General features: G+C 39.2%; 1 protein-coding gene across 1 annotated transcript in view; it reads right to left on the bottom strand.

Moving 5' to 3' along the window:
• Positions 1 to 18,568, bottom strand: part of LOC108695919 (guanylate-binding protein 1-like) — a 114,416-nt gene that overhangs the window by 21,059 nt on the left and 74,789 nt on the right. The gene's annotated exons all lie outside the window — the stretch shown is intronic.

Here is an 18,568-nt window from a genome sequence, read left to right as displayed (position 1 = left end):
TATTGTGTACTCATGAGCTTCTGTATCAGACTTCCTGTTTTCAGCATAAACCTCATTGCCCTGGGCAAGAGCATGCTCAGTTTGTTCCTCTCCCCCCACCCCTCCCTTCTCTACTGTAATCTGAGCCCAGAGCAGGGAGAGACTCAGGCAGGAAGTGATGTCACACCACATTAATACTGCAGCTCCTATCCTAAACAAGCAGAGAGTTTCTAGAGCTTTTTACTCAGGTATGGTAAAACATTCTACAGAATAAATATAGCATTCTAGCTTGCACAATTGCAGCTAATCTATTGGCAATAAAATGCCTCCGTAGCTTTCCTTCTCCTTTAAAGCTTCCAATTACAAGAACAAAGAATAGGGAGTCAGATTTATACAGATGAGCTGGGATTCTCATTGGAGGATTTGTTGAATTTTAAAGAATCCGCTGGCTGTGGAGATTTGGGGGAAGTTTTTGGAAAATTTTTATTGTGCAATATTGCTTTAAGAATTCAACCCTGATGTTGTTGGACTACAGCTCCCAGCATGCCTTAACCTTCATTATATGTTACATTATTCTGGTATTTGTAGTCCAGCAACAACTGCACAAAGTTACCTAGTCGGCAGCTTATAGGGCATATGGGGGCATCCGAAGGGCTCCCCAATTGATATCTGTCCGAAAGTCTGCCAGATCTCGATCGAGGAGGTTCAAAAATCCCGTTGGATCGTGGCCACATCTGTGCGTGTATGCGGCCCCGGGATCCAACCGCCGTTTCGGATGCATTGCAATGCAATCATTGGGCCCTAGAGCCCACGATCTGATTAGCCCGATATTGCCCAACTCAATGTGGGCATATCGGGGAGAGATCCGCTTGTTTGGCGTACTTGAGGCAAGGCTAAGGGACAGGATCGCAAATAATCACCAGGGGCGATCCTGCCTATTTTGCCGCCCCCCACGGCACTCACCTTTTCAGCGCTGGAGGGGGTCGACATCGCTAATGCACAGAAGAGCCCAATTTCTGGGTTGAAAAACTGAAGTTCGGCTCTTGAAGTTACCAGGAGCGGCATTTTTCTCAACTCGCCTCATTAACTGAGCACCCCTGATAACCACTAAGTATATGTTTCTGTTCAGCATTTATACTTTATTGTTTCATAGAAGTACTATATGCTTATAAATGCTGGTTGTACTGTTACCTGTCTGGTGTTTATTATCTGCCCATAAACCTTGTGCTCTGGGACTCAACAACATTCATTGCCTGAGTGTCCACTCACCATTCTTGCCTCCTGCCAGTTTGTTCATAAGATAGGATTTCCCAGTCCGATATTTCCCAACAATCGCCACAACCACCACAGGCTGAGTGATGTTCAATAAGATCTGTAAGGCCTCCTGGTTAACTATTATTTCTTCATTTTCCTTGTTTCCTATCAGGCACATGGGTTCTTCCATCAGGAATGTTGCCATCCTGCATTTAAACAGATAGACATTAGATGGTCATAGTCATGATTTGGGTCAGAAAGTCCTACAAAGCAAAACCATTTCTGTTTGAATGTGCAGCAATTGTATTTTGGACAATCTGTTTTCTACTGTTAGTTGGAAACTGAAAAAGCTTCCAGGCTGATCAAGTTTTCCGCTGTTTGGTGCCATAATTAATATTTATATAAACACCAGGTACTTGGCTTGCACAGTTGACTTGCAGCTAACATTTTATTTATTAGGCATCGTTAACACTATATCAAACTGAATTTTATTACTCAAAGTACTCAAATAATGTAATTTAGTACATTCAAAGAGAAATGGGAAACAGTGGTAGTTGTCTATAGAACAGTAAAAGGCTTTAGGGTCAGGACACACGGGCAGATTTGAGGAGATTGGTAGCCTGGCGACAAATCTCCTCTTCTTCGGGCAACTAATCTCCTTTTCTTCGGGGCGACTAATCTCCCTGAACTGCCTCCCCTGCTGGTGGGATGGCACTCGGAGTGATTCATTTTCCAAAGTCACCCGCAGTTGCCTCACGAGGAAACTTCAGGCGACTTCGGAAAACGAAAAGCTCCGAGTGCCATCCCGCCGGCAGGGAGCCAGTTTGGGGGGTAATAAGCCGTCCCGAAGAAGAGGAGATTTGTCGACCGGGCGACTAATCTCCCCGAATCTGCCGGTGTGCCCTGAACCTTAAAGGAGAATGAAACCCTAAGTAATAACCAGGCCCCTCTTGAGAGCCCTCCTTCTCCCCTCCCAAACCACACCACTCAGGACCCATTAAACGTGCTCATTTCTTCTACTTTGTTCTGTGACAAGTGCAACAGGGTTGGCTGGCAGGATCCTCATTAGTTTTAACTGCACACTCTCTTATTAGAAGATGGAACTACGTGTAAGTGGTCCTAAGTTGTGTGGTTTGGGAGGGCTCTGGAGGTGGGGCAACTTATTAGAGGATTTTCTTCTCCTTTAAATAATAGAGAACACATTAGAGTCTATCTTAATAAACACAAAAGAACAGGACTATCCGGCACTCAGAAGGATCCACGAGGCCAAAAATATTAGTTAAAAACGTTATTTTCTTTAGTCAAAATCTCCATCTGCCTTACGCGTTTTGTATCCTCCGGGTACTTAATTATGATAGCCATGATTAAGTACCTCAGAGGGTACGAAACACACATGGCCGATGTAGATGGATATACATTTTAAATTTTGACTAATAATTACATTTTTAACTATTATTTTTGGCCCTGTTGAGTGCCAGATAGCCCTGTTCTTTTGTGTTTATCCTGGTTTGCCGCTCCCTAAAGCTGGGGTTCTGGGGTTGGAGCACCTGGACCACATCTACTTTTCGGTGAGATATTTACATTTCATTCTGGAGCACCACGTTCCTCCTATTATTGTTACCTAGTATCTTAATGACAGATACTGGCAGGTTGGGAGCAGCGCGACACAGGGAGGCACTTGGGTGGGGCTAGAGGCCTCTCCCTGTCAATCAATGACACACCCAGTTCTCATTTCAGTCTGGACACCTCTTAAAGAAGATTTGCAGTTCTGATCTCATCATGTTTTACATTTTTTTTTTTTTTTTTTTTTTTTAGCTCTTCACAATTTAAAGAAAGGAATATATTATACTAGACGTATTTGTGTGCTGCCCCAGCAGTTAAAAGTTTGTGATGTTTAAAATATGTATATGTTTTATTGCCTATGCCAGGGGTACCCAGCCATTTTTTACCCACGAGCCACACTGAAATGTAAAAAGAGTTGGGGAGCAACACAAGCATGCAAATTAGGGGTGGGGAGGGAAATCACATGACTGTCACAAAACAAGGAATTAAAAAATGTTTCCCCTTCCAACCCCTAATTTGCATATGCAAATTAGGATTCGGTTCGGTATTTGGGCCGAATCTTTTGCGAAGGATTCCTGGGTTTCAGCCGAATCCATAATAGTGGATTCAGTGCATCCCTAGTGAAAACTCATGGACAAGATTCAATTTGAAATGCAATTCCATTCCTCTCTCAATGGGCCACATTCAATTCAGTGAGAAAAAGTTACCTTGTGGTTTATCACGTAAAACTCACGTAAAAGACGAGATTTAATTTGAGGAGAAAAAAAAAAAATTCAGTTCCATTTTTCCCCCATTAAATAGAGTTTTCAAGTTTTTCTGAATTGAATTGCATCTCAAATTGACTTTTCATGTCATAAACCTTTTTGTCACTGAATTGAATCTGGCCCTATTTGTCTATAGGAAAAAAGTCTTTGGAACTGATTTTGGAGACGTTTTTTCACCTCGAATTGAATCTCATCCATGATTTTTTTACGTGATAAACAGTGAGATAACTTTTTCTCACTGGATTGAATCTGGTCCAATAAGCCTTATTTTAACCACACCCCTTACATAACTCCTCCCTGTCCATTATGCCTGCCCTAAAACATACAACTTATTGTGCTCTATATGTGTGCCTTAATGAGGCATGTGTGTGTGCACTTTGTTCTGCTGTCTGTTCACTTTTGTGTGTGTGCCTATATTTTCCACCCAGTTGTGTCCGAGTGATGTATTAACCCCACCCCTGATCCCATAGCCCCTCCCCTAACTTAATCAACCTTCCCTTTGCTTTGGTTTAAGCACCAGTAAAGGTGGCAGCCATAGTGTGACTTGTTGTGCTGTGTAGCAGAGCAAGCAATAGGGTTGCCACCTTTTTTAAAATTCTTTACCGGCTGGTGGGGGGGGCGGGGACACAAAGGGGCGGGTCGTGACGTCAAAATGGGCGGACCGTGACGTCAAAAGGGGCGGGGCCGCACCACGGACGCTAAAAGAACCAAAAGAAAAGCTAAGTTCAAGGGGATTGGGGGCAGGCCGAGTGCTCTTTTTAATTGTATTACAAATTTACCGGCTAGGCCGGTAAAATAGCGGCCGGGTGGCAACCCTAGCAAGCAGAGAAGTGAAGCGAAACCCTACCTATAAAAACAGAAGACGGAGATTAAAGCGGACTTGTCACCTACACGTGAAAAAGTATAATGAAATTCCTTTGCAAATTAACCATGGGACCTAAATTATTGTTTTAATTAAACTGTGAGGCCTGAGGCAGAGGTGCGACAGTCAATTACTTTCACTTTCCATTGAGCAATTCTTAGATGTCACTGCTCTCCTTACATTCCCCCTCCCTCACTCAATAATTGTGTAGGGCACTGGGCATGGGCATTAGGTCCCCCATTCGGGCACATACACAAGATTTTGGGTTGCTACGCAACTGAAGGAAACAAAATTCAAATCATAAATGTAGTGTAAATAAAGTTTATGTTGCTCAACTAACATGATAGAAAAGAATCTGGAATTATTTCTTAGGGTGACAGGTCCCCTTTAAGATAAGTGTTCTATAAGGAAACAGGAAAGTATTTATGACAAATGGGAATGAGGAAGAGAACATTTGCTGAAACAAAATTCAAAGGAAAAAACTATTCACAAGTTATTTACTGTACAACATATTTAGAATTGTTATTTCTACAGCAAATTCCAGGTTTCAAGCTTTAACTTTCACTTACAAAGAACCTCCACTGCATACCTTACAACTGTCCCTTTTTCGGAGGGACAGTCCCTCTTTTGACAGCTCAACCCGCAGTCCCTCATTTGTACTGGAAAGTCCCTCTTTTCTCTGCACTGAACAGCCAGAAAAGGAAACAAAGTTTCTAACTTAATTGGCTTTTAGCAGAGAGCCCAGAACAGTAGTGATGGACGAATTTATTCGCCAGGCGCGAATTCACGGCGAATTTGCGCGATTCGCATCCAGCGAATAAATTCGAAAAATGGACGCCGGCGTCGAAAAACGGGCGCCGGCGTCAAAAACGAGACGCCGGCGCCGTTTCGCGAATTTCGCGAATTTTTCGGCGAAGCGAAACGGCGCAAATTCGCCCATCACTACAGAACAGCTAACAGGTGCAAATAAGATACTTTGTAACAATTTTGAGACACAAAAACACAGTTTAGATAAGGAGAAATATTTTCAAACTTTTATAATCTGCCAAATTTTGTCAAACAAACATGGTAATTAGGGGGTGTGGCCACAGCAAGGGGTGTGGTCAAAAAATTACTGCGCTACGTGCGGGAAAAAAATTTTGTCCCTCTTTTTACTTCCAAAATGTTGGGAGGTATGCCACTGAAATGTCAGCTGCACTGTGACTTCTGAACAAACAGCAGAGACTTCTATTCGGCTCATGAACAATTGTAATAAATTGTAGGGATGCACCGAATCCACTATTTTAGATCCGGCCGAATCCTCAAATCCATCTTGGAAGATTCGGCCGAATACCGAACCGAATCCTAATTTGCATATGCAAAGTGGAAAAATTGGTTTGCTTCCTTGTTTTGCAACAAAAAGTCTTGTGAAATCCCGCCCTCCCCACAATTTGCATATGCAAATTTGGATTCGCTTCGGCCAGGCACAAGGATTCGGCCGAATCTGAATCCTGCTCAAAAAGGCTGAATCTTGCCCGAATCCCGAACCGAATCCTGGATTCGGTGCATCCCTACTAAATTGTAATAGAGAGGCTGCTGCCATTTGGGGGAAATGTGCCGATTCATTCATAGCAGTATTAGAGACTTTAAACAAGGCTTAAAGGACAACTAAACCCTAAAAATGAATATGGCTAAAAATGCCATATTTTGTATAATGAACTTATTGCACCAGCCTAAAGTGTCAGCTTGTCAATAGCAGCAATGATCCAGGACTTCAAACTTGTCACAGGGGACCGCCATCTTGGAAAATGGGCTCTGAGCAGCTGTTGAGAAGCTAAGCTAAGGGGTTTCCGCTAATTATCGTTGCCTTGGGCTGGTACAACAACCCAAAACATAATGTAGAACATTTCTAGCTACTTCTTTAGTTATGTTTTAGTTCTCCTTTAAAGGGCGTGTTCTGTAAGGAAACAGGAAAGTATGTATGACTAATAGGACTGGGGAAGAGAACATCTGCCCATAATGTATATATACATATCGGAAACAAAATCCTCTGGAGAGGAAAAACTTAAATCCACAAGTTATATACTGTACAACCTCTTAGACATTTACAATTGTTATTCCTACAGCAAATTCCAGGTTTCAAGCTTAAACGTTCACTTACAAAGAACCTCTGAAATGTCTGCTGCACTGTGACTTCTGAACAAACAGCAGAGACTTCTATTCGGCTCATGATCAATTGTAATACATTGTAATAGAGAGGCTGCTGCTATCTTGGTGCAATGTGCTGATTCATTCATAGCAGTATAAGAGACTTTAAACAAGGCTTAACACAGGCATGAGTTGCTGCAATCGGTGATACAACTGATTTGTAAATATATAAAATAAAAATATAATGTTTATCTATGTTAACATAAAAATCTCTAATATATATATAAACATGGTAATTAGGGGGTGTGGCCACAGCAAGGGGTGTGGTCAAAAAATTACTGCGCTACGTGCGGGAAAAAAATTTTGTCCCTCTTTTTACTTCCAAAATGTTGGGAGGTATGCCACTGAAATGTCAGCTGCACTGTGACTTCTGAACAAACAGCAGAGACTTCTATTCGGCTCATGAACAATTGTAATAAATTGTAGGGATGCACCGAATCCACTATTTTAGATCCGGCCGAATCCTCAAATCCATCTTGGAAGATTCGGCCGAATACCGAACCGAATCCTAATTTGCATATGCAAAGTGGAAAAATTGGTTTGCTTCCTTGTTTTGCAACAAAAAGTCTTGTGAAATCCCGCCCTCCCCACAATTTGCATATGCAAATTTGGATTCGCTTCGGCCAGGCACAAGGATTCGGCCGAATCTGAATCCTGCTCAAAAAGGCTGAATCTTGCCCGAATCCCGAACCGAATCCTGGATTCGGTGCATCCCTACTAAATTGTAATAGAGAGGCTGCTGCCATTTGGGGGAAATGTGCCGATTCATTCATAGCAGTATTAGAGACTTTAAACAAGGCTTAAAGGACAACTAAACCCTAAAAATGAATATGGCTAAAAATGCCATATTTTGTATAATGAACTTATTGCACCAGCCTAAAGTGTCAGCTTGTCAATAGCAGCAATGATCCAGGACTTCAAACTTGTCACAGGGGACCGCCATCTTGGAAAATGGGCTCTGAGCAGCTGTTGAGAAGCTAAGCTAAGGGGTTTCCGCTAATTATCGTTGCCTTGGGCTGGTACAACAACCCAAAACATAATGTAGAACATTTCTAGCTACTTCTTTAGTTATGTTTTAGTTCTCCTTTAAAGGGCGTGTTCTGTAAGGAAACAGGAAAGTATGTATGACTAATAGGACTGGGGAAGAGAACATCTGCCCATAATGTATATATACATATCGGAAACAAAATCCTCTGGAGAGGAAAAACTTAAATCCACAAGTTATATACTGTACAACCTCTTAGACATTTACAATTGTTATTCCTACAGCAAATTCCAGGTTTCAAGCTTAAACGTTCACTTACAAAGAACCTCTGAAATGTCTGCTGCACTGTGACTTCTGAACAAACAGCAGAGACTTCTATTCGGCTCATGATCAATTGTAATACATTGTAATAGAGAGGCTGCTGCTATCTTGGTGCAATGTGCTGATTCATTCATAGCAGTATAAGAGACTTTAAACAAGGCTTAACACAGGCATGAGTTGCTGCAATCGGTGATACAACTGATTTGTAAATATATAAAATAAAAATATAATGTTTATCTATGTTAACATAAAAATCTCTAATATATATATATATATATATATATATATATATATATATATATATATATATATATATATATATATATATATATATAAAATAAAGGATAATATTAATAAAGGTCAGCAAGTATTTACGGTTACTGACCGTTATCCTGTTATGTAGTGATCATAAAATGTAATTCTGACAAAAAAAAATCTATTTACCTTGCTGAAGTCTTATGCGAGTCGTCTGTGCTTGGTGTATGTGTCTCGTTTTCTTCCCTTTTTATAGCTTTACAGTCTAGTTTCACTTCCAAGCACTGAAAGTGAAAGAAATTTCTTCCTGCTGCATAGGAATTTTTCTCTATTAACTCTTTCTGGTTATAGTATACTTCCAAACCGGTTTCAGCAGGACAGTCCCGCTTTGACAGCTCAACCTGTGTTTGTTCTGAAAAGTCCCCACTTTCTCTGCACTAAACAGCCAGAAAAAGAAACAAGGTTTTTAACTTAAATTTGCTTTTGGCAGAGAGCCCAGAACAGCCACCAGGTGCAAATAAGATACTTTGTAACAATTTTGAGATAAGAAAATAAGTAACTGTAACAATTTAGATAAGGTGATCCCTTGGGAAAAGTTAGTCTCACAGCTTAAAGGGCAATTCACCTTCATTAGCAAAACTGCATACCTCCCAACATTTTGGAAGTAAAAAGAGGGACAAAAAATATTTTTTCCGCACGTAGCGCAGCAATTTTTTTGACCACACCCCTTTCTGTGGCCACTAATTACCATGTTTGTTTTACAAAATTTGGCAGGTTATGAAAGTTTGAAAATATTTCTCCTTATCTAAACTGTGTTTTTGTGTCTCAAAATTGTTACAAAGCATCTTATTTGCACCTGTTAGCTGTTCTGGGCTCTCTGCTAAAAGCCAATTAAGTGAGAAACTTTGTTTCTTTTTCTGGCTGTTCAGTGCAGAGAAAAGAGGGACTTTCCAGTAAAATGAGGGACTGCAGGTTGAGCTGTCAAAAGAGGGACTGTCCCTCCGAAAAAGGGACAGTTGGGAGGTATGAAACTGTAATAACTGGAAAAAAAACACAAATATGTTCAAACTTTTATAACCTAACACATTTTGTAAAGTGAACATGGTAATTAGGGGGTGTGGCCACAAAAATCGGCGTGGTCAATAAAAATGTGCCGCGCTTCGTGCAGCAAATGTTTTTGTCCCTCTTTTTATTTCCAAAATGTTGGGAGGTATGTATAGCAGTAAAGATATGTAATGTAAGCTGTCATAAGGAGATGATATGAGATGACACATACATATAAAGGGGGTGCTACATCCAAAACATTATTTATTTGTTACGCATGATACATATATTTCTAAGCAGCTGTGCAACATACATAAATAAAAATTATATATAATGTAGTGTAATTGAAGGCAAAAGCTTTGTTTGTTTATCCCTTTCTGTTCTCTGGTTCTGAAAAGTCCACAATCTCTGCAAACCAGCAACATGGAGGAGATCAGCACATGATGTAACAAACTGATGTCATTTGACTAAAACAAACAATCCATAAAGCAAAAAAACAAAGTGCTTCATTTAAGAATATGGCTCGTGTTCTGTCCTTTTTTATAGCCTTACAGTCTAGTTCCAAGTTCTGCTGCCAAGAAATTTCTCTGTTAACTCTTTCTGGTTATAGCAGTAAAGATATGCTACCCAAAAGAGAAAATGTAAGCTGTCATAAGGAGATTACATGACATGACGCATGCAAATACAATTGGCCTCAGAGGGGGAAAAATTCCTTCCTGATTACAAAATGCCAATTGGATTAGTCCCTGGATCAACTTGTACTATGAGCTATTTCCCATAACCCTGTATTCCCTCACTTGCTAAACACCATCCAACCCCTTCTTAAAGCTACATGGAGGAGACCAGCACATATAACAAACTGATATTATTTGACAAAAACAAATGATCCATACAGCAAAAAACAGGATCCAGTTTGTCTCGTGATGTAGTCCATACAAGATATACAGAAACATAATGAATTTATTCATATTTAGGGGCAGATTTATCAAAGGGGCCAAAGGAATTTTCGAAATAAAAAAAATTAGAAATTCAAAGTAATTTTTTTAGATACTTCGACCATCGAATAGGATACTACGACTTTAAATATACTTCGATTCGAAGTAAAATAGTTTGAATATTCGATAATCGAAGTACTGTCTCTTTAAAAAAACTTCGACTTCAATAGTTCGCCAAATTAAACCTGCCGAAGTGCTATGTTAGCCTATGGGGACCTTCTACAAACTTTTTCCAAGTCTTTACACATCAAATTAAAATCCTTTGATCGATCGATGAAATCCTTCGAACCGTTCGATTCAAAGGATTTAATCGCTCGATCGAACAATTTTAATTTGATCGATCGATTGCCAAATTTGTTGAAAAAACTTATTTAAATTTGATGGTCGAATTTCGAAGTATTTTCAACTTCGAAATTCGACCCTTGATAAATCTGCCCCTACGTGTCGACAACATCCAGGTAGCCCTATGTGAAAGAACAGTGTCAGGAGGTGTAACTGTCCCTGTCCTTGTCACCTGCCTTTAGGCACCCTACGTGATTCCCCCGCCCACCCCTTTTGGATCAAGCGATGCCGGTGTCCAAGGGGCAGGGCACATATTTAAGGGGCGTGCCCCTGTTTCAAAAAGTAGAGTGGTATAGTAGGGAAGCTGCATTCAGGGTTGGACTGGGCCAGAGAGTGACACTGGGAAAAGGTCCAGTTGGCCCCTGGCCATCAGGGCCCCCCCTGAATCAGACCTACTCCCTCCAAGAATCCATTGCTTCTGTCCCCTACCTCCCATTCTGGCCTAGGTATCAGGCGTGAATATGAGACAAAAAAAGAAACACACAGGAGGGGAGTTTTGGCTGGGGCGGAGGGCCAGAGGGGGCTTTGCAGTTGGGGTAGGGGGCCTGGCTGTATTGGAGGTTCCATTATTCAGAAAATACTTTATGATTCAGACATTTAAGGGCACTGAGGTGGGTTATGAAAAAACACTGGGGCTACTTTAATTAACGTTAACTGTTTTCTTTGTGGTCTACTTGACAAAAAACTAAAACAACATCCTTGGAGCCCCCACCAGACAGCCATCGACTGCTGTCAACAAACCAATTGATATCAACATTATCCTATTAATGGATTTCAATTTCCGTAACTTTCCTGAACAAGCTTTTGTAACGAAGAGAAACTTTAGCAACTTGTTCACAGGATAATATCATTGCAACCCAAGCTACTCTCCCTGTTGTTGGACTTTCGGATCTTCTGTTTTTCTAACGAGGCCTAGATCTTCAGCTCCCTCCATGTAGTTCTGCTTAACAACGGTACGTATTATTTATTCTGGATGCAGAATATTAAGATTATCTCACAATGCTAGTATCATTGGTGATTCTCCCTGTATTTGGATTTTCAGATCTTCACAAAGTTGTACTTTGGAAGGAGGCCTAGACCTTCAGCTCTCTCCAACCCATCAAGCTAATAAACAGCTGTAGGTTATTTTTATCCAGCATTCAGATGTTTCACTTTCATGTCTTATTCCTGGTATCCTGGAAATGGTTTGTTTAGGAGAATCAACTTGTTTGCTACTCTTTGACAGTGTAAGAGCTAAAAGTTAGAAAATGAGACCATACTCCTTGGCATGACCATATCGAATCCTTGCCCAGAAACATTCTTATTTTCCAATCATCAATCCAAGCAAGTCACACAAATCAGGACCATTGGTTGATACGTGTTAATAATTCGATTTTTTGGTAAATGATGAAGACCAAATTAGAACACTTAAGGAGTTTAACCCTTGATACCCAGTTACAGAGAGCTTTATAAAATCTTTGGCCTTTGTATAAATACAGCTGTTCTCATATAGAATCCTTGCTTTCTGCCTCCTCCCACTGGTAACTAATTGATTCTCCTAAACCAAATCAGGATTCCAGGAAATAGTAATGAAAGTGAAACCTCTGAATCTGGGATATAAATATCTACAGCTGCTAAGCAAAGCTACACGTAAATGAGTTGGAGTGGCCTGAGATTCTAGGCCTCCTTCTAAAAACAATTCTAATGATATTATTGTTGTGAAACCTCTGAATACAGGATACAAATACCTACAGCTGCTATGTATGACTCCAAGGAAAAATAATGTAAGCTACAGAAGTCTTTTTTTTTTAACAGAAACATACAGTCATTACAAAATGACATTTGTCAAAATGTTGTAGTTATATGTGTGTTAACAGCACAATACTGAACCAAAAGACAGGCACAAAAATAATGTAAAATTCAGCATATACATTTTGCCGGAACAAAGCTGATTTTGTACCCCCAAACTTAGTAGTACAAAATGAGTGCAATAATTTTGTGCTAATCCTGTGAACCCAAATATACTTGCAGTTACTCAATCTGTTTGTATTTTAAACACTGCAAATTTGTCGTGTGTATAAAATGTTAATTTTGTGCTGAGGATTTTATATTAGCACTATAGGTCTCATTTATGATCACTAGACACAATGCTGGATGGAACACAAAATAGCATGCCAGTGCTTGTATATGCTTTGCTTCTAACGTACATGGAGCGCTTTGTCAGTTCCACCTGCTTTGAGGCATATTGCACACTGTGCAAGCTTTAGAGGGGTTATTTACTAAACTCCAAATTCAGGAATCAGAAAAAGTTTGTGTTTTTTTTAAATAAAATTGGACTTTTAAAAAAAAAATCACAAATTTTTCAGAATTTATTAAACCCAGAGGATGGAAAAGTCTGAATCAGAAAATCCGGTATCTCAGACCTGTTGAGGTTGCACATAAGTCAATGGGAGAAGTCCCAATGATTTTTGATGTGCGCTGGGCAAAAATCTGAGTTTTCGGGTGAAAAAGCCAAAAAAATCGTGAAAATCTGATGAAAAACGCGAAAAAAAAATCATGATTATCGGATTTTTTCCCGAAAAGGAAAATGTAATAAATAAGCGTTAAAAACCCGACTGCACAATTACGTTCCTCCATTAGGGCCTATTTGCAGCTAAGTCCTCCCCATTTCAATTTTTAAATTTTTTTTCCCAGATACCACACTCCAAACTTTGATGTAGAGTGGGTCTGCACCTTGTGAAACCTTATGACGCTGTGATATTTCATTGTATTTAGTCAATCATATCCACAATCTTTAGTGATGGGCGAATTTGCGCATTTTCGCAGAAAAATTCGCGAAACGACACCGGCGCCCGTTTTTTTGATGCCGGTGCCCGTTTTTGGCGCCGGCACCCGTTTTTGACGAATTTTTGCCGCGAATTTTCACGGGGGTTTCGTGAATTTATTCGCTGGCGGCGAATCGCCCGCGAAAATTCGGCGCGAATAAATTCGCCCATCACTAACAATCTTGCATACTTTAGTTTCGCAACTGTATAATTTTTTCTTTTTCCTATGTGTTTTTTTCTGTTTTCATATGTTTCCTATTATGTCTTACTTATTATGTGTAAAAATCATAAAACAACTTAAATAAAGAGTTATAAAAAAAAAAAACCCGAGTGGATTTGATCAGAGTTTGTAGCAGAAAATATTGAGATAAATTCGGACTTTGATAACCCCCTTGGACTATACAGGCACAAGTGGAGCTAGGAATTGTTATAAGCATTGATGTAGTGGTGTTCCCGAGCTCCTTTTTTAGATTAAATATATATCCACTATTATGAGGTAAATTACATGCAAAAAGCAATATTTATACTGCATATGCGGGTCTCTTCTTGTCGAAGATGTCACAGCTCAAAAATGAATTCTTGGAAACAAACTAAGTTTATCCAGACAAAGAGTTTTTTTTTTTAGTTTGCAAAAACTATTTTGTGCCGACAAAATTTACTTTGTAACCACATTATCTTTGTATTCATAAAATAGATTTCTGTTGACATTATGGGGCATTTTGCGTTTTTTCTTGAATCAGCAAAATTAGTCTTTTCGAAGATTTCAAATAGTCCAAATATATAAATTTTTTAAAAAATCTGTGGAAATTCTTGGAAAATAAAAGCTGGCTAGTTTCTATAGAAGGAGATGGAAATGACAACTTTATGGGGCAGATTTATTAAGGGTCGAATAGTAAATTTGATTTTTTGAAAAAAAATGTTGGTGTCAAAATGCACACATTCGAATTTGAATCTCACAATTTGAACGTAAATTCACATGTGAGATTTATTACTCCTCGACCATGGAAACCGTTATAATTTGAATATTCACCATCTAAAATTTGCCGAGTTCATTTGCAAGTCAATGGCAGAGTTCTGTTGAACCATTTGAATATGTTAATTGCCTTCCTGACATTCAATTTTTTTTAAATTTTTGGGTCAAGACTATTTAATTGAATATTAGACGTTTGAATTTTTTCTTAAATAACCTCCCAATTCGAATTGTGAGTATAATCAAAATTTATTCGAGTAAAAAAAAAAAATTCACATAAATTCAAAATTGGACCTTTGATAAATCTGCCCATTTATATTTATTGCAACATTCAAGTCCCATTAAAATAATAATGGAACATTGTGATTCTAAAATCTGTGCAAGTTCTTTCCATGAATATATTCTGTTATGGGTTTTCCTTAACTAAGGCAAGTCAAATGGAAAGAAAATGCAGGAAAAAAGTTGTGCTTTTCTTCCCCTTTAACTCGAAAATGAGTAAATCAGCTCTCTCTTCAACACTATTTTGTGTGCACAGTATTTTTGTTTTTAATAACAAAATGGATTTTGAGGCTACAGAGTGATTATTGTAATAACATAATTCATTTTGTGTGTATAAAAGTAATATTGTTACCATAAAAAAATTCATTTTGTGGGGAACTACTAATGGCTGCAAAATGCCATTTTCAGGGATAAAATATATTTTTTAAGATATTATTTGTGGCCATAAAAGTATTGCTCTCAACAAAAATATGATGCTCAAATTTTACGTTTACAAAATGTATTTAGTGTTGCAAAACACACTGACACATCATATTGCGGACCACTGGCACATCTAAGGGGCAGATTTATCAAGGGTCGAATTTCGAATAAAAAAACCGTCGAAATTCCAAACAAAATTAAAAAAAAAAAAAAAAAAGTTATTTTTTCAGGTGAATACGCCGTTTTCGTTCAAATTGTACGAATCGAAGTAACATCGTATTGGATGAAATTAGAATCAAAGGATTTTCCAAAAAAACTTAGATTTTTCAAAGTCCACCAACTGACTCCAGATTCTAGGAGGTAAAACAGCAATTCGGCAGGTTTTAGATGGCGAATTTTTAAAGAGACAGTACTTGATAAATTTTGATATTGAAACTTTCTATTTTTTTTTTTTTAAATTCTAATCGAATTTGGACTATTCCCTAGATGAAGTTCATAAAAAATAATTTGTCCTTCTCCTGCTTATGGATGTAGCGAACTGCCGATTTGGTGTTCGCGAACACCGGCAAAAAATGCGAACGTTCGCTTACAGTTCGCGAACTTCGAACACCCGCTAAAATCGTTCGATTCGAACGATCGAAGGATTTTAATCATTCGATCGAAGGATTTTCATTCAAATCGAACGATCGAAGCCATTCGATCGAATGCTTTTCATTCGATCGAATGCTTACAATCGTTCGAACGAATGGAAATCGTTCGATTTTTAGCGGTCGAAGGAATTCGAATGGTCGAACGACTTGTATTCGAATCGAACGCGAACTCAAAATGCGAACGTTCCCAAACGTTCGCGAACATTCGGCGGACGCGAACGGTCGAAGTTCGCGCGAACTAGTTCGCAGCAGAACAGTTCGCTACATCCCTACTCCTGCTGAACAGGTAGGTGCTGTTGGGGAACCTGGTAAAGGGAGTGCCTTAAAAGAACCAACCATTTAAAGAAAGTAAAAAAAGGGGGAACCCATAAGACAGGCAAAGACAGGTGACAGTTTGTGTTGCAAGGTTGGATGTGCAAAATGAATGAATAGGGTTCAATTTATTCGCCAGGCGCGAATTCGCGGCGAATTTGCGCGATTCGCCGCCAGCAACTAAATTCGCGAAAATTTGCCCGAAAAAGACGCCGGTGCCGTTTTTTTTGCCGCAAATTCGCCCATCACTAGCTAAATGATCTATGTGCTATTGTTCAATAAATACAGTTCTATGTTCAACCGTTAAAGAACTACTGGCGCCCATCATTGTGCTATTTGATCTGGTTACAGTTAAACTACACCCCTGCCTCCACCGCGTTGCGAGGGCTTGCCCCTGAGAAAGAAAGCTCATCTGTGGTCTCAGCCCACAAAGGAAAGTAGCTAGAACTGCCCTTGCACAAAGCAGTTTATTATAGCGCTATACTAGTATCATTGTCCATTGGCGATTCTCCCTGTACATCTTCACAAAGTTGTACTTTGGAAGGAGGCCTAGACCGTCAGCTCTCTCCAACCCATCAAGCTAATAAACAGCTGTAGGTTATTTTTATCCAGCATTCAGATGTTTCACTTTCATGTCTTATTCCTGGTATCCTGGAAATGGTTTGTTTAGGAGAATCAATTTGTTTAATCTCTTTAATTTAAAGAGCAGAACATTTATACTGTAAAAATACATTCAACAAAATGTGACAACCATACAAAGAGAACAATAATTCTTTCAATAAAACTTAAAAATAAATCATTTAGAGCTGTTCATAGGCAGGGGTCGCTTGAAGGTTACTCTCTGATCTAAGTGTATTTTGTGAATGTTTTTGCTACTCTTTGACAGTGTAAGAGCTAAAAGTTAGAAAATGAGACCATACTCCTTGGCATGCTTAGTTATGCCCAGAAACATTCTTATTTTCCATCCTCAATCCAAGCAAGTCACACAAATCAGGACCATTGGTTGATACGTGTTAATAATTCGATTTTTTGGTAAATGATGAAGACCAAATTAGAGCACTTAAGGAGTTTAACCCTTGATACCCAGTTACAGAGAGCATTATAAAATCTTTGGCCTTTGTATAAATACAGCTGTTCTCATATCGAATCCTTGCTTTCTGCCTCCTCCCACTGGTAACTAATTGATTCTCCTAAACCAAATCAGAATTCCAGGAAATAGTAATGAAAGTGAAACCTCTGAATCTGGGATATAAATATCTACAGTTGCTAAGCAAAGCTACACGTAGATGAGTTGGAGTGGCCTGAGATTCTAGGCCTCCTTCTAAAAACAAGTCTAATGATATTATCGTTGTGAAACCTCTGAATACAGGATACAAATACCTACAGCTGCTATGTATGACTCCAAGGAAAAATAATGTAAGCTACAGAAGTCTTTTTTTTTTTTAACAGAAACATACAGTCATTACAAAATGACATTTGTCAAAATGTTGTAGTTATATGTGTGTTAACAACACAATACTGAACCAAAAGTCAGGCACAAAAATAATGTAAAATTCAGCATATACATTTTGCCGGAACAAAGCTGATTTTGTACCCCCAAACTTAGTAGTACAAAATGAGTGCAATAATTTTGTGCTAATCCTGTGAACCCAAATATACTTGCAGTTACACAATCCGTTTGTATTTTAAACACTGCAAATTTGTTGTGTGTATAAAATGTTAATTTTGTGCGGAGGATTTTATATTAGCACTAAAGGTCTCATTTATGATCACTAGACACAATGCTGGATGGAACACAAAATAGCATGCCAGTGCTTGCAGGGCCGCTTCTGCCATGAGGCGAGGTGAAACCCTTGCCTCAGGCGGCAGCGAGCGGCCAGTTACAAGGGGCGGCAAAAAGCCGCCTCTTGTAACTTTAAAAGCCGAACTTCCAGGTTTTAACCTGGAAATTCGGCTCCGCTAGTGCAAAGAGCGCTATTGCGCTCAATGCACTAGCGATACTGCCCCCTGAAACCCGCCCCGACGATAATTTTTAAGCGCGGAGCGGGAGAGGAAGGGGGCGGCATCTGGGCTGCTGCCTCAGACGGCAGCAGCCCCAGAATCGGCGCTGAGTGCTTGTATATGCTTTCTTTCTAACGGACATGGAGCTCTTTGTCAGTTCCACCTGCTTCTAGGCATATTGCACACTGTGCAAGCTTTAGGGGGGTTATTTACTAAACTCCAAATTCAGAAATCACAAAAAGTTTGTGTTTTTTAAATAAAATTGGACTTTTAAAAATAAATCACAAATTTTTCAGAATTTATTAAACCCAGAGGATGGAAAAGCTTTAGGGGGGTTATTTAATAAACTCCAAATTCAGAAATCACAAAAAGTTTGTGTGTGTTTTTTTTAAATAAAATTGGACTTTTAAAAAAAAATCACAAATTTTTCAGAATTTATTATACCCCGAGGATGGAAAAGTCTGAATCAGAAAATCCGGCATCTCAGACCTGTTGAGGTTGTACATAAGTCAATGGGAGAAGTCCCAATGATTTTTGATGTGCGCTGGGCAAAAATCTGAGTTTTCGGGTGAAGAAGCAAA

Source organism: Xenopus laevis, chromosome 7L (genome assembly GCF_017654675.1).
Source record: "Xenopus laevis strain J_2021 chromosome 7L, Xenopus_laevis_v10.1, whole genome shotgun sequence".
In the NCBI taxonomy this organism is placed as follows: domain Eukaryota; kingdom Metazoa; phylum Chordata; class Amphibia; order Anura; family Pipidae; genus Xenopus; species Xenopus laevis.
Note: the sequence above shows the minus strand (reverse complement) of the source record. Positions and strands in the feature narration are given on the sequence as shown.